Source organism: Hordeum vulgare, chromosome 4H, assembly GCF_904849725.1.
Source record: "Hordeum vulgare subsp. vulgare chromosome 4H, MorexV3_pseudomolecules_assembly, whole genome shotgun sequence".
NCBI lineage: Eukaryota > Viridiplantae > Streptophyta > Magnoliopsida > Poales > Poaceae > Hordeum > Hordeum vulgare.
The window spans coordinates 608,019,264-608,037,029 of record NC_058521.1 but is presented as its reverse complement, the minus strand read 5'-3'; the positions used below and the strand labels follow the sequence as shown (position 1 = coordinate 608,037,029).

General features: G+C 46.8%; 2 pseudogenes; one reads left to right on the top strand and one right to left on the bottom strand.

Moving 5' to 3' along the window:
* Positions 1 to 14,871: 14,871 nt before the first annotated feature.
* LOC123447600 lies at positions 14,872 to 15,582 on the bottom strand (annotated as a pseudogene).
* LOC123450932 lies at positions 15,474 to 16,655 on the top strand (annotated as a pseudogene).
* The last annotated feature ends 1,111 nt before the right edge of the window (positions 16,656 to 17,766 follow it).

Here is a 17,766-nt window from a genome sequence, read left to right as displayed (position 1 = left end):
CCGGGATTTGCACAATCTCACGGTCGAAGGAAAAGACACTTGACATTAGAAAAGCTTTAGCATACGAACAATACGATCTAGTGCTACGCTTAGGATTGGGTCTTGTCCATCACATCATTCTCCCAATGATGGGATCCCGTTATCAATGACATCTAATGCCCATGACCAGGAAACCATGATCATCTATTGACTAACGAGCTAGCCAACTAGAGGCTTGCTAGGGACACATTGTGATCTATTTATTCACACATGTATTACTGTTTCTTGTTAATACAATCATAGCATGAACAATAGACGATTATCATGAACAGGGAAATATGATAATAACCATTTTATTATTGCCTCTAGGGCATATTTCCAATAGTCTCCCACTTGCACTAGAGTCAATAATCTAGTTACATTGTGATGTATCGAACACCCATAGCATTATGGTGTTGATCATGTTTTGCTCGTGGAAGAGGTTTAGTCAACGGGTCTGCAACATTGAGATCCGTGTGTACTTTACAAATCTCTATTACTCCACTATGGACATGGTCCTGGATGGAGTTGTAGCGGCATTTGATGTGCTTTGTCTTCCGGTGAAACCTGGGCTCCTTGGCTATGGCAATGGCCCCAGTGTTATCACACAAGAGTGTCATTGGACCCGACGAGCTTGGAACCACTCCAAGGTCGGTGATGAGCTCCTTCATCCAAATTCCTTCATGAGCTGCTTCCGAAGCAGCTATGTACTCCGCTTCACATGTAAATGCTGCAACGACTTCTTGCTTGCTGCTGCACCAGCTCACTGCCCCACCATTCAAAACATATACGTATCCGGTCTGTGACTAAAGAGTCATCCGGATCTGTGTCGAAGCTAGCCTCAACGTAACCCTTTATGACGAGCTCTTCGTCACCTCCATAAACGAGAAACATTTCCTTAGTCCTTTTCAGGTACTTAAGGATATTCTTGACCGCTGTCCAGTGTTCCATACCGGGATCACTTTGGTACCTCCCTACCAAACTTATGGCAAGGTTTATATCAGGTCTGGTACACAGCATGGCATACATTAGAGAGCCTACGGCTGAAGCATAGGGGACAATACTCATCTTCTCTCTATCTGTTGCCGTGGTCGATGACTGAGTCTTACTCAATCTCATACCTTGCAAAACTGGCAAGAACCCTTTCTTTGAGTTTTCCATATTAAACTTCTTCAATATCTTGTCAAGGTATGTACTTTGCGAAAGACCTATGAGGCGTCTCGATCTATCTCTATAGATCTTGATGCCTAATATGTATGCAGCTTCTCCAAGGTCCTTCATTGAAAAACTCTTGTTCAAATAGGCCTTTATGCTCTCCAACATCTCTATATTATTCCCCATGAATAATATGTCATCCACATACAGTATGAGGAAAGCTACTGAGCTCCCACTCACTTTCTTGTACAGACAGGCTTCTCCGTAAACCTGTATGAACCCACTTTAATCACCTCATTAAAGCGAATGTTCCAACTCCGAGATGCTTGCACCAGCCCATAGATGGAGCGCTGGAGCTTGCACACTTTGTTAGCACCCTTAGGGACGACAAAACCTTCTGGTTGCATCATATACAACTCTTTCTTAAGGTTCCCGTTAAGGAACGCTGTTTTGACGTCCATTTGCCAAATTTCATAATAATAAAAGGCGGCAATTGCTAACATGATTTGGACTGATTTCAGCTTCGCTACGGGAGAGAAAGTCTCTTCGTATTCAATTCCTTGAATTTGTCGAAAACCCTTTGCGACAAGTCGAGCTTTATAAATGGTTACATTACCGTTTGCATCAGTATTCTTCTTGAAGATCCATTTATTTTCTATGGCTCGCCGGTCATCGAGCAAGTCCACCAAAGTCCATACTTTGTTCTCATACATGGATCCTATCTCGGATTTCATAGCTTCAAGCCATTTGTTGGAATCGGGGCCCGCCATCGCTTCTTCATAGTTCGAAGGTTCATCGTTGTCTAACAACATGATTTCCATCACAGGGTTGTCGTACCACTCTGGTGCGGAGCGTGTCCTCGTGGACCTTCGCGGTTCAGTAGTAACTTGATCCGAAGCTTCATGATCATTATCATTAACTTCCTCTTCAGTTGGTGTAGGCGCCACAGGAACAACTTCCCGCGCTGCGCTACTATCCTGTTCGAGAGGGGGTATAATTACCTCATCAAGTTCTACCTTCCTCCCACTTACTTCTTTCGAGAGAAACCCTTTCTCTAGAAAGGATCCGTTCTTGGCAACAAAGGTTTTACCTTCGGATCTAAGATAGAAGGTATACCCAATAGTTTCCTTAGGGTATCCTATGAATACGCATTTCTCCGCTTTGGGTTCGAGCTTTTCTGGTTGAAGTTTCTTCACATAAGCATCGTAGCCCCAAACTTTAAGAAACGACAACTTAGGTGTCTTGCCAAACCATAGTTCATACGGTGTCGTCTCAATGGATTTAGACGGTGCCCTATTTAAAGTGAATGTTGCAGTTTCTAATGCGTATCCCCAAAATGATAGCGGTAAGTCGGTAAGAGACATCATAGATCGTACCATATCTAAAAAGTGCGATTACGACGTTCAGACACTCCGTTGCGTTGCGGTGTGCCAGGCGGCGTCAGTTGTGAAACGATTCCACACTTCCTTAGGTGTGTGCCAAACTCGTGAATCAAATATTCTCCTCCACGATCAGATCGTAGATACTTAATTTTTCGGTCACGTTGATTCTCGACTTCACTCCGAAATTCCTTGAACTTTTCAAATGTCTCAGATTTGTGCTTCATCAAGTAGATATACCCATACCTACTCAAATCATCGGTGAGAGTGAGAACATAACGATCGCCACCGCGAGCTTCAACGTTCATTGGACCACACACATCGGTATGTATTATTTCCAATAAGTCGGTTGTTCTCTCCATTATTCCTGAGAATGGAGTCTTAGTCATCTTGCCCATGAGGCACGGTTCGCATGTGTCAAATGATTCAAAGTCAAGAGACTCTAATAGTCCATCAGTATGGAGCTTCTTCTGCGCTTAACGCCGATATGACCAAGGCGGCAATGCCACAAGTATGTGGGACTATCATTATCAACCTTACATCTTTTGGTACTCACACTATGAATATGCATAACATCACGATCAAGATTCATCAAGAATAAACCATTCACCAGCGGAGCATGACCATAAAACATATCACTCATATAAATAGAACAACCATTACTCTCTGACTTAAATGAGTAGCCGTCTCGCTTTAAGCAAGACCCTGATACAATGTTCATGCTTAAAGCTGGTACTAAATAACAATTATTAAGGTTTAAAACTAATTCCGACGGTAGATGTAGAGGTAGCGTGCCGACGGCGATCACATCGACCTTGGAGCCATTCCCGACGCGCATCGTCACCTCGTCCTTGGCCAGTCTCCGCTTATTCCGCAGTTTCTGCTTTGAGTTGCAAATGTGAGCAACAACACCGGTATCAAATACCCAGGAGCTACTACGAGCGCTGGTAAGGTACACATCAATAACATGTATATCACATATACCTTTAACGTTGCCGGCCTTCTTGTCCGCTAAGTATTTGGGGCAGTTTCGCTTCCAGTGACCCTTTCCCTTGCAATAGAAGCACTCAGTCTCAGGCTTGCGTCCATTCTTTTTCTTCTTCCCGGCATCTGGCTTACCAGGCGCGGCAACGGCTTTGCCGTCTTTCTTGAAGTTCTTCTTACCCTTGCCCTTCTTGAAACTAGTGGTCTTGTTGACCATCAACACTTGATGCTCTTTCTTGATTTCTACTTCTGCAGACTTGAGAATTGAGTACAACTCGGGAATGGTCTTCTCCATCCATTGCATGTTGTAGTCCAGCACAAAACCTTTGTAGCTTGGTGGGAGAGACTGGAGGATTCTGTCAATTATAGCATCATCCGGAAGTTCGACTCCAAGTGAAGTCAGACGACCATGTAACCCAGACATTTTGAGTATGTGCTCACTGACAGAACTGTTCTCCTCCATCTTACAGCTAAAGAACTTGTCGGAGACTTCATATCTCTCGACATGGGCATGATCTTGAAAAACTAGCTTCAGCTCTTGGAACATCTCATATGCACCGTGTTTCTCAAAACGCCTCTGGAGCCCCGTTTCTAAACTGTATAACATGCCACACCTAACCAGAGAGTAGTCATCACTCCGCGTTTGCCAGACGTTCAGAATGTCCTGGGCTGCTGCAGGAGCGGAAGGGTCACCTAGCGGCGCATCAAGGACATAAGCCTTTTTAGCTGCTTCAAGGATGAGCTTCAAGTTGCGAACCCAGTCCGCATAGTTGCTACCATCATCTTTCAGCTTGTTTTTCTCTAGGAATGCGTTGAAATTGAGATTGACGTTGGCCATCTACCATATTTATAAAGACAACTTTTAGACTAAGTTCATGACAATTAAGTTCATTTAATCAAATTAAGCATGAACTCCCACTTAAATCGACATCCCTCTAGTCATTTAAGTGATACATGATCCATGTTGACTAACCCGTGTCCGATCATCACGTGAGGCGGACTAGTCACCATGGTGAGCAACTTCATGCTGATCGTATTCAACCATATGACTCATGTTCGACCTTTCGGTCTCTTGTATTCGAGGTCATGTTTGTACATGCTAAGCTCGTCGAGTCAACCTAGGTGTTTCGCGTGTGTAAATCTGGCTTACACCCGTTGTATGCGAACGTTAGAATCTATCACACCCGATCATCACGTGGTGCTTCGAGACAACGATCCTTCGCAATGGTGCACACTTAGGGGAATACGTTCTCAAAATTTTAAGAGGGATCATCTTAGTATGCTACCGTCGTTCTAAGCAATAAGATGAAAAACATGATAAACATCACAATGCAATCATATAGTGACATGATATGGCCATTATCATCTTTGCTCTTTCGATCTCCATCTTCAGGCATCGCATGATCATCATCGTCACCGGCGTGACACCATGATCTCCATCATCATGTCTTCGTGAAGTCGTCACGCCAACTACTACTATCACTACTACTATAGCTAACCGTCAGCAATGAAGTAAAAGTAGTAAGCACATGGCGTTGCATCTCATACAATAAATTAAGACAACTCCTATGGCTCCTACCGGTTGTCATACTCATCGACATGCAAGTCGTGAAACCTATTACAATAACATGATCATCTCATACATCATACATGCAACATCACAACTTTGGTCATATCACATCACATGTCAAACCCTGCAAAAACAAGTTAGACGTCCTCTAATTGTTGTTGCAAGTTTTACGTGGCTGATTTGGGTTTCTAGCAAGAACGCCTTCTTACCAACGTGACAGCCACAACGATGATATTCCAAAGCTATTTACCCTTCATAAGGACCCTTTTCATCAAATCCAATCCGACTAGAGTAGGAGAGACAGACACCCGCTAGCCACCTTTATGCACGGTGTGCATGTTTGTCGGTGGAACCAGTCTCACGTAAGCGTACGTGTAATGTCGGTCCGGGCCGCTTCATCCCACAATACCGCCGGAAAAGAATAAGACTAGTAGCGGCAAGCAATTGACAAATCATCGCCCACAACCTTTTGTGTTCTACTCGTGCATAGAATCTACGCACAGAAAACATGGCTCTGATGCCACTGTTGGGTAACGTAGCATAAATTCAAAATTTTCCTACGCCATATTCAGATCTTCCTATGGAGAGACCAGCAGCGAGAGAGGGGTGAGTGCATCTTCATACCTTTGAAGATCGCTAAGTGGAAACTTTGCTAGAACGCGGTTGATGGAGTCGTACTCGCGGCGATTCAGATCGCGGTGTGATTCTGATCTAGTGCCGAACTACGGCACCTCCGCGTTCAACACACGTGCAGCCCGGTGACGTCTCCCGCACCTTGATCCAGCAAGGAGGAGGGAGAGGTTGGGGAAGATCTCCAGCAGCACGAGGGCGTGGTGTCGATGGAGAAACGAGGTCTCCCGGCAGGGCTTCGCCAAGCACCGGCAGAGAGGAGGAGAAAGAAGAGCAAGGCTGCGCCGAGGGAGAGGGAAAAACGGTGTCTCCAAAAGCCCAAAAGTGCCCACTATATATAGAGGGAGGGAGAGGCTGCGCCCCCTTGAGGGTTTCCCTCTCCTGGGAGGGGCGGCAGCCCTAGATGGGGGGAGGTGCGGCGGCCAAGGGGGGGGGAGGAGGGGTGGCGCACCCTTCTGGTGGGCCTTAGGCCCACCTGCGCTAGGGTTCCCCCCTCTCCCTTCTTCTTGCGCCATGGGCTGAGTGGGGGGGCGCACTAGCCCACCTAGGGGCTGGTTCCCTCCCGCACTTGGCCCATCTAGCCTCCCGGGGTTGTTGCCCCCTTCCGGTGGTCCCGGTACATTACCGGTGACGCCCGAAACACTTCCGGTGTCCGAAACCATCCGTCCTATATATCAATCTTTACCTCCGGACCATTCCGGAGCTCCTTGTGACGTCCGGGATCTCATCCGGGACTCCGAAAAAATTTCTATAACCTCATATAACAATTCCCTATAACCCTAGCGTCATCGAACCTTAAGTGTGCAGACCCTACGGGTTCGAGAGACAGGCAGACATGACCGAGACACCTCTCCGGCCAATAACCATCAGCGGGGTCTGGATACCCATGGTGGCTCCCACTTGCTCCACGATGATCTCATCGGATGAACCACGATGCCAAGGATTCAATCAATCCCGTATACAATTCCCTTTGTCTGTCGGTATGGAACTTGCCCGAGATTCGATCGTCGGTATACCTATACCTTGTTCAATCTCGTTACCGGTAAGTCTCTTTACTCGTTCCGTAGCACGTCATCGTGTGACTAACTCCTTAGTCACATTGAGCTCATGATGATGTTCTACCGAGTGGGCCCAGAGTTACCTCTCCATCACGTGGAGTGACAAATCCCGATCTCGATTCGTACCAACCCAATAAAGACTTTCAGAGGTACCGGTAGTGCACCTTTATAGTCACCCAGTTACGTTGTGACGTTTGATACACCCAAAGCACTCCTACGGTATCCGGGAGTTGCACAATCTCACGGTCGAAGGAAAAGACACTTGACATTAGAAAAGCTTTAGCATACGAACAATACGATCTAGTGCTACGCTTAGGATTGGGTCTTGTCCATCACATCATTCTTCCAATGATGTGATCCCGTTATCAATGACATCTAATGCCCATGACCAGGAAACCATGATCATCTATTGACTAACGAGCTAGCCAACTAGAGGCTTGCTAGGGACACATTGCGATCTATTTATTCACACATGTATTACTGTTTCCTGTTAATACAATTATAGCATGAACAATAGACGATTATCATGAACAGGTAAATATGATAATAACCATTTTATTATTGCCTCTAGGGCATATTTCCAACAGGGCGGCGGGGCCGCAGCAGGCGGGCGGCGGCGAGGTCGTCGGGGCTGCAGTAGGCCGACGACGAGGTCGTCGGGGCCGAGGTGGAGGCAAAAGCACGGACTATGCAGTTTTCTGAAACACCTGCCCAGTTTCTGAAACACCAATCAAATTTTGAGATTCAACGGACGAACGGGCGGCAGATGGATCGCGCGGATCGGCCGATGGAAGATAATCTTTTCCCATTAAAAAACTAATCATAGCTACTAGCGTCTTAATTGGGAGAATATCAGGTGCTCCGGTATCACCTCATCTTAGGTGCCCCGGTAGCATCTCGGCCATGGGATCGTGATCCAATGGACAACATTCTAGAAATGTGGATTCAAACATCATTTCAAAAAGGTTTTTTTGTAAAACTAGCATTGACCAAATATTGTCTATTCGATCCACGATTCAACGGCAAAGGTGCATCGGGAGCACCTCATCATCAGGTGCTCCGAGAGCGGATATTCTCCCCATCTTAATTTGGTAGGTGAGGCTAGCTAGCGATTTGTACACGCACATGCATGCATACCCGCGTGTCAGTGTGGTTACACAAGTGGTGTAACCAGACTAGTACTATGGCCGGTACTTGATGTCCACGTTGTGTTTGTTAGAGCATCTTCAGCCGTTAGGCGACACCCCAACGGCCGAAATAGCATCGTGTGGGGCCAGCCGACGAAAAAACAGTTTGGGGGGGGGAGGGCTCGGGTTCCCAGCCGCGTCCTCACCCCAGCCGTCCACATAAGGAGAGAGATAGAAAGAGAGAAAAGATTCCCTTTTTCATGTACATGGTGGGCCAAGCAAAAAAAAGAAGAGAGAGAGAGGAGAGAAGGTGACTATTGGGGTTTATGCATGCAAAAATAGTCACCCCAAACGCTCTCTCGAGGGCTTGATTTGGCCTAAGATCGTCGAGGCTAGTTTTGACCAAATCCGACGCAAAACGACATCCCGAGAGCACTGGACGATTTTTTTTATCGTCAACGATTAAAAAGACGTTTGGAAGGGCGTTCTCGGGCGTGGCTGGAGATGCCCTTAGTTAGTTAGCTAGTACTATGTCAAATTGCCAATCAGCATGCCCGTGTTTGGATGGGTTCGCTTTGATTCAATAATTCTTCTTGCATCCCTATATATCCCGTGTAGTCTGCGCTAGCTAGCTGGCTAGCTTTCTGCAGTAAAATTTTACATGGAAAAGAAAGCCTGGCTGAGTGGCTGGCATCATGGTTGTGGATGCTGTACTTTCTGAAAAGAGAGAGAAAACATCCGGTTCTATCATCGCTGAGGTAGGCCCTGTCGTGTGAGTTTTTCCAAAGTCTCTAAAATTAAAATTTAGATTTTAAGTGCAAAATCAATCTGTGATACTCTGTCCGATCCATAACGTACTCCGTGTTGATTTATTTATTTTTTGAAAAAAGTCATACTTAACAATCTTTCATCAAGTTTGTAGAGAAAATTATCCACATCCAAAATATTAAATGCATATCATCTCTACTATTAAAGGTGAATCTGCCGTCTGTCGTGATGGTTCGACCTCTCGTCCCATCCATCGATCGCATGCAGTAAAAAAGAATCTCTAGATCCCGCCGCACGAGAGAACGAGTCCACGTTTCCCATCCATTGTCGCTAGAAAAAAAACTGCCACGTTTCCCACCCCCACCTCTCCGCACCCCTCGTTCCCGATCTCGTCTCTCTCCTGCCAAAAATCATCCCACCATAGAGAGGAAGGAGCACAGCCAAGGCACCGAAGAGGAGAGGGTTGCCTTGCTCGCTCGATAATGCCCACCGCCATCCCACTGTTGTCGCTGCCGCGACGGACGCGGTGAGCGTGAAGCCGCCGGACACCAGCCGCGGCCACCTCCGCCGCCGACGCTGCCGTAGGGACAGGAAGAGCAGGGCCGCGGGCACCAATGTAGGGGCCGACGAGGGTTCCGAGGAGAGGGCCCGCCCCGAACCCAACCCCCACCCCCAGGCGAGCTCCGATTCCATCGTCCTGTAATCTTCTCGAGTTGCGCCTAATGCCACGATTTATTGCAGGTGGAGGTGGAGTACGTGCCGGAGAAACCCGACCTCGGCGCCAACAACCCCCTCCTCCTCGGCGCCTTCGCGTCCATCGAGAAATTCAGCCTCACGGACCACACCGCCGCTGCCCGCGTCGAGGTTTTCAGCCCTCTATTTTCATCTAACACATGGTTATGCAGATTCGTTTTTCGATGCTAACGATGAAAATCCAACCTGACTATATGCTTGCTATGTACACATTTTAAAAAGGTTCTTATGAGGTTAGTGTAACTACATTATAATTTAGAATGCGAGTCTTATGTCAACTGTAGCAGGTTCCTGGGATCACAGACTTGGGTTTGACGCCAAGGAAGGTATCTAAAGTTGTCATTGTTGGTGGTGGACTTATGGGTTCTCGAATCGCAACCGTGCAGATATTGAGTCATTATCTTGTTATACTCAAAGAAGTCGATGAAAAATTCCTAAACGCAGGAATCAACAGGATCAAAGGTAGATGATGGCTTAACATTACCTCATCACTTCTTATCTGAATATTCTTTCATCTTGATGTCCAGACTAACATGAAAATGGAAGGGGTGCCTAACTATAACACTTCGATCAGAAAACTTGCAGAGTCGTGTGAGGAAAGAAAAAATGACCAATGAGAAATATGAGAAGACGCTCTCACTTCTTACATGTGTCCCCGATTATGATAAATTTAGGAGTGTAGACTTAGCAATCGAGGCGAGTTCTATATCTAATTACCTTACATTTGTTGCATCAAGCAAAGAATAGTAGGAGAGAGCCCTATTGGAATATATCGCTTCCACTATTTTAGTTAACCCGGTTATCCTTATGCTGCTTGTTCAGACAGTTGTCGAGAATGTGAAGTTGAAGCATGAGAGGCATCATCATCATACTTTATCTTCTTGTATTTCAGGTGGCACCTAGGTTTGGAGAGATGGACATGGTAATTGATAGGGATTTCAGTGGAAGTAAGACATACGACTCTGTAAAGAAATTAAAGACCTTCCGGTTTTAATACATGGTCAAAAAACTTCACTCTGTGTTGTATATAAACAATCTAGCTACCAATATGTACTTAGATTATTTTAAACATATCTCTTTGCGGTTCGAATTATTTTTAGTGGGCAAGCATATATTGATCAAATTATGTTCAGTTTTTTATATTATTATCATAATTTAATATGGCTTAGTCTTTTTTCATCTTCCCAACTGGGTGTTCTTTTGCCTTACTCCCTTTGATGAGTTATCACAATAAATTCAGGTTTAAAAAATACATGAAGAATTGGTTTGAATTGTTTGGTTAATACAAATTATGAATTTCAGGAAAACAACTCATCATTCATGAGTGTTATTAATCCATACAAAAAGCAAGAGACACAGCGTAAACGCTAAGTTGGTAACATACCGTGTCATCGTTAACGTTAACATATCATATAAGAGAAACACACACCTACGCATGAGCGTTTGTCTTGTTCGTAGGGTGTGGTTTGTCTTGTTCGTAGGATATGGTGTCCCGTGGCAACGTATGGACGATCAACTAGTTAGATATAATGGAGTGAGTATCTACGTACAACTAAAATGGAATGGATGCATGGACGCATGCACGCGTAGATGGCAGTCCCTATGTAATATGTCTAAATAGTTTGCCCTGCTCACTAATAATCAAATAGTATCACAAAAATATGTTACAACCAATTCCTGGTGCAACGAGTGTGGGGTATATCATCCGGCATTGCTAAATTGTTGAATCCGATTCAAAATACTTTTACTTCTCTCAACATGCACACATCCACTTCACCACACATGTCACTTCACCTCATCAACCGCTCTATTTTTTTATCTCACCATGCATGAAAAATGTTACTTATATTCTCTTCCACCGTGCACACATCCCACCTTCACCTCACTGCTTCTATGCATGGGATATGTATGCCACCTCATCAACCACTATTTTTTTTTTCTCAACATGCGTGAGTATTGCTACTTACTTCCTCCGTTCTTAAATATAATTTTCTTAAGAGTTTCTACTAAAAAACTACATAAGGATGTATATAAACATACATTAGACTGTAGATTCACTCATTTTGCTTCGTATGTAGTCTTCTAATAAAATATCTAAAAAGACTTATATTTAGGAACGAAGGGAGTATATAATAATCAAATACAATACATTTTATGGATTTTTAGTTTCAATTCTCATATTTAAATTTAAAAGAATTAAATCTCATCAAAATTTATTGCAGCCAGTTCTGAAGCAATTTGCAGAGTATCATCTGGTATATATGAGACAACATGTACGTTGTACATCTCCATCGGTCATTCTGAATAGACAAAAATAAGGTACTTGATATAACTTCCTTGATCTGTAGCAGAATGAAAATACGATCACATAGAGCATCTACAGCCAGACCACCTATATGCCCGAGACATCTATCCGGTAAAAAAAAAATGATCCAATTAAATTCCTCATTTTTTCTCTATACGTCTAATTGACTGACATCCCTTAAACCCGTCTCAAATATAAGAATAATATGAGACTGTCTGACCATGCCCGGACACCTCCACTCGACCCTACATGCAGCGACCTGACGAGAAAATCGCCGGAAGGAGCTGGCACGCGCCGCACTGGAGCCGTCACGCAAGCCGCCATGCGCGCTGGCCGGGGAGCGGTATACATCACGTGGCGTGTATATAAACAGGCATATTCATATAGTATATGGCATCACGTAACGTGTATATAAATATAAGTCTTTTTAAATATTTTACTAGAAAACTATATACGAAGCAAAATGAGTGAAGCTAGAGTCTAATGTATGTTTATATACATTCGTATGTAGTTTTTTTAGTAGAAACTCTTAACAGACTTATATTTAAGAACGGAGGGAGTATACAGTATCCAGTACTCGTGCTGGAGTAGTATATAAACATGCATATAGCTAGCGTGAAGCGAAGAGGAAACTGTGTGTCCAGCACCTCATCCGGCCAATCCACAGAGGAAGAGTGACATGACGCCCCCAAGAGCCACAGCCGCTCTCGTGCTAGCAGTACTAACCCTAGCACACTATGCCTCCCTCGTCGCCGCCCCCGGCCGGCGGCCCAAGGGTCATCATCGTCGGCGCCGGCATGTCAGGTACACACCATATATACTGGTCATCCAAGCAACGAGCTAGCTATACAGTGCACGTGCATGACAATGTTGTTGCAGGGAGCTCATACAGACAATAACAAGACCGGTGCTCAAACTTGTGTTTACTGTTGAGCAAAACTATTGTTTTTTTTTTTCATCTTGAGGTCATCCGATGTCATATGGGCACCAAATTTTGCTGGCATGTTGAAATTTGTTCATAATATATGCCACAAAATTTCAGTTTTTTTTATCTCTTTACTATATATTTTGATTTTATTGTTTATGAGGGTACCATGAAGCTCGAGCTAGATTGCAACTTTATGCTCACTGAATGATGAAGCCACGCATGCATCGGAAGTAAATAGTATGCACATCATATCCTTGAGTTGACCGATGTTTACTTGCTTTCACAATTTTTACCTACTAGCACAAATGCCCGTGCGTTGCACCGGGTAAAAAAAAGCATAATCGATTTATGTATCATTGTACATCATTTTTTATATCCGATTTTACTAAACTTCTATGATAAAGCTAAATGTGCAAATTTTTATTAGATGCAAGCAAACACAACAAGCACATACACGTGAAGAGCAAGCGTGCCACAGCCACATCAATTTCGGGGAGAAGAGAAGGGCCACCCTTGGAGAGGCTCACTCTTCACATTCATTGGTCAATGGCATTGTCGATTGGAAGAAATCCATGAGAACTCGGTCATTTGATTTTCTATTTCACCACATCCCACATAAACCACAACTTCAAAATTATAGTAGTATTGTGGAGATTTTGAAACTCAGTGGCGGTATAGAGATGGCACCATGAAAATATTACTGAAGAAGATGTTTATGCAGCGACAACATGATAGTAAGGTGATCACTTCATAATGAAAGTGTCCAACTAATGAAAGTTTTTTCACAACCAAAAGCACCAGCAATAGCACATGTTCATCGAGAGGATAGGTACATCGAAAAAATGTCACACCTACAAATAGACAATGGGCGTCGGTATCATTGGTTCAAACTCCAACTGCATCACAAAGCTGCACAATTACCCCAAAAAACACAATTGTAATGACCATATTATGCCACAAATTCTTGAATCAAACCACAAAATCGCTCAAGGTGCTCGATCCGAGAAGCCCGAGTGCGTCAACCGAGATGATTCCACAAGCGCGGCCCAACTGGCGGAAAACTGCAGGGGGTCAACGCGAGCGAGCATCTTCTTCCAGACGAACTCGAGGCGGCCATGGCAGATCTTGTGCGGCGCGGGGAAACGACAGGCGATTGGCGACAACTCCTCCACGCGGACGCCGCCGCCAGTGTCTAGATGGAGGTGGCCTCCCTGCTCCCGCTCGAGCACGACGCCAACAGCGGCCAAATGGAGGCGACCTCCCTCCTTCTGCTATAACACCGCGACCGTCAGCGGCCAGATGGAGCCCGCCTCCCTCCTCTAGCGCCGCCCTGCCTCCTCGTGGCCCGAGCATGGCGCCTGCGATGGCGAGATGGAGGTGGCCTCCGTCCTCCCGTCCGAGCACAACGCCGACGACGCCCAGATGAAGGCAGCCTCCCTCTTCCCGCCAAAGCACGACGACGACGACCGCCAGAAGGAGGTGGGCTCCCTCCTCCCGTCCTACCACGGCGACGGCGACGGGCAGATGGAGCCGTCCTCCCTCCTCCCGTCCGACCACGGCGCCATCCTCCCTCCCCCCGCCTGAGCACGTCTCCTGCGCCTCACCTGCGTGTGGATAAGATAAACAAAGGACCGCAGGGTGAATTCTTACAAATGTAGGGGTTGTTGTGTAGAAACGAAACGTTTTTCAGATCCACTTAAAAAGGGACCGCGGGTTAAATTCTCAAAAACCATAGGGACCTTTCTGCAAAAATAACGACGACTGGACGGACGACAGAAGCAACAACCCCTTTATTATTAGGGAGAGAAAACACTGAGAAAACCTACCTTAATTACCCTGTAACTCTAATCTAATTTTTTATAGATTTACACTGTCATTGTATTGAATTTACACTGTATAGAAACTGTAGCTTATACAGTTTTTACACTACAACTCTACTGCAAGTTGATGGGGAAGAGACTTAACTTTCCATGCCAATGCCTACGTTTTTTTAGTCTGGGTGTCATGTCTAGTACCGGTGGACTTTTGGGCATATAGACATCGGCCATGTATTTTGTAAATACAACCGCAAAAATGGAGCAGTAAACTGAATCTGCAAGCATGAGCCGAACAACTACAGGCTGTCAAAATTTGTTTGCCAATTTCAACGGCACGGGCAACAGGTCGCGCGTCATAGATGCAAATCTCCTGTGCATATTTGGGAACTCAAAAGAGATTTCTGAATTCCTTCCATCACAACAAAAGGTACATCAACAACTAACCGAACGACTTCACACCCCTATTCAGATTCAAAAGAACACTACACAACACACAGCCTAAACGACACAGAACGCATCTCCCTCAGACCTTCTTCGGGCTGGCGGCCGTCTTGGGCGACTTGGGCGCCTTGCCCTCCTTCTCCACGGTCCTCTTGGGGAGCATCACCGTGTTGATGTTGGGGACCACGCCGCCGTGCGCGATGGTGATGCCGGCCAACAGCTTACCGAGCTCCTCGTAGTTCCTGACGGCGAGCAGCAGGTGGCGGGGGATGATGCGGCTCTTCTTGTTGTCCTTGGCGGCGTTCCCGGCGAGCTCCAGCAGCTCGGCGGCGAGGTACTCGAGGACGGCGGCGAGGTAGACGGGGGCGCCTGTGCCGAGGCGCTGCGCGTAGTGACCCTTCTTGAGGTACCGCCCGATGCGGCCAACGGGGAACTGGAGGCCGGCCTTGACCGAGTGGGACACCGACTTCTTCCTGGGCCCGCCAGCCTTGCGTCCGGGCGGCGCCCTTCTTGCCCTTTGCGACGGTACCGGAGGCGTCCATGCCGTCCTACCACGGCGACGACGGCCAGAAGGAGGCGGACTCCCTCCTCCCGTCCTACCACGGCGACGACGACGGGAAGATGGAGGCCGGCCTTGACTGAGCGGGACACCGCGCCCTTCTTGCCCTTCGCCCCGCCTGAGCACGTCTCCTGCGCCTCACCTCGGCGTGGATAAGATAAACAAAGGACCGCAGGGTGAATTCTTACAAATGTAGGGGTTGTTGTGTAGAAACGAAACGTTTTTCAGATTCACTTAAGAAGGGACCGCGGGTTAAATTCTCAAAAACCATAGGGACCTTTCTGCAAAAACGACGGCGACTGGACGGACGACAGAAGCAATAGTCCCTTTATTATTAGGGAGATAATAATAAAGAGGCTATCGCTTCTGTCGGAATTTCCGCCACGCTAGTTTTGCATAAAAACCCTTCTGTTTTTGGGAAATCAACCCGCAGTCCTCACTTTACAGAAACATCCCTTTTTGCTCTCAGCGCCTTATCCACACACGCTCGCTCCGGATCCCCTCCAATAGCGCCCGCGCCCACCACCCCTCCTTCCTTCGGCCCCCGCCGCTGCATCCCCACCGCATCTGCCTGCCCGCCCCTCCTCCCTCCGCGTCCTTCCGCCTCTCCGAAATCCTCGGTGGACGCGGCCTCTGCAACGGCGAGGTCAGCATCCGCAAGGAGCTCCTTTCGCCCACCCCGCCCTCACCTCCTCCGTCCACGCCCTCGGGAGACTCCTCGTCAGGAAGCGCCCAGTCAGACCCGCCGACGGTGGACCCGGATGCGTTCGAGAAGGCGATGATGGGCCTCACGGGCGGCTTCCCCGGCGGTGAGGTCGGGCTCAAGGACTTCGTCGCCAAGAACCCGCCTCCTCCTCCCAAGAGAGCCCAGACGGACGAGAAAGCGTCCTCTGCCGTGGTTTCGGCGGGGCGTCCTAGGCCGACGGAGCTGCCGCTATTCCTCCCTGGCATGGTGGTGCTCGTCAAGAACCCCAACAACGCGTACCACATGTACTGCGGCATCGTGCAGCGCGTCACCGATGGGAAAGTGGGGGTGCTGTTCGAGGGCGGGAACTGGGATAGGCTCATCACCTTCGGCGTCGATGGGCTCGAGGGCCGGGCGAAAGGGCCCGCCCATGGTGAACCCCAAGTCGGTCGTGCTCGAGGCGCTCATCGAGGCCTAGCATGCATTATACATACAGTTGTGGTATACTTTGCGTGTCGACGATGAACTGGGAGTTGCCCGTGTGTAGTTTGATAGGCGTTGTCATTTGTTGTGATCCATATCACCTTGAACCGGTTTTTCATTCTGTGGCATCATATCCATCCTGTCATGTTCGTTCAATGTGTTGTCTGATGTCTACGATTGAATTTTCATTTTGCTTCCTGCAAGAGCACTAGCCCAAGCCGTTTCCGAGGTTGTATGCTTGTAGTACAAAGTAGGCTGATTGCACGTGAAATGCAGTCAAAGAAAGGTGCACCCTACAACACCATCAATTTTAGTCGGATTGGCGACATTTGCTGTGGTGCGTATCATCTTGAACCCGTTGTTCGATCTGTGGATTCATATCCATCCCGTATGCTTGTAGTATATCTTTGATTGAATTTCATTTTGCTTCCAGCAATAGCAGTAGACCAGGCTGAAACTAAAACAAACAGTTTTAACCGGTGAAACTGAAAGTCCTAATTCTCCGATGAGACATGCCTTGTGAATCTACGAACAGATTATCCATGTTCAGGTTAAAGAGAGGGAGATCATCCATGACTGCTGGTCGTGCGTATTCTATCCCTTCTACTGATGTTATGTTACCCCTGCCTGCAGAAGTATCTTTTGTGAACATTGTGGTCTTGCTCCACGATTTCAGATAGTACCGCTGATTGTTTTTGTTTGACAAATTACTATTGATTGTCGGTCATTGAAGTCCTGCACTGTCCATGCTGCTACTAATGAACGTGAAACACGTAGGAGTATGTGTATATTCTCTACATAGTCCCGACAGGTAGGCCCAAAGTCTGCCTCTCCACCCTCCCCAGCGATACGGTTCAAGCTGAGCGACGTCATAGGTGAATCCTCAGCCGTCTGATCTACCGTGGTTCGAACAAGGGCCGCAGACTAGACCTCAGACCGTGCAAAGAAGCAACCTCCACGTCATTGGTCTTCCAAGGTTCCAATCCACGCCACCACCACTGCCAATAACGGCGAAACCTGGAAGGAGGAAACAATGCACTACACCGCCCTTTCGAGATCGTCCCTCCCCTGTCAATTTATGAGATGGCAGTGGGCAGCTTTAACGA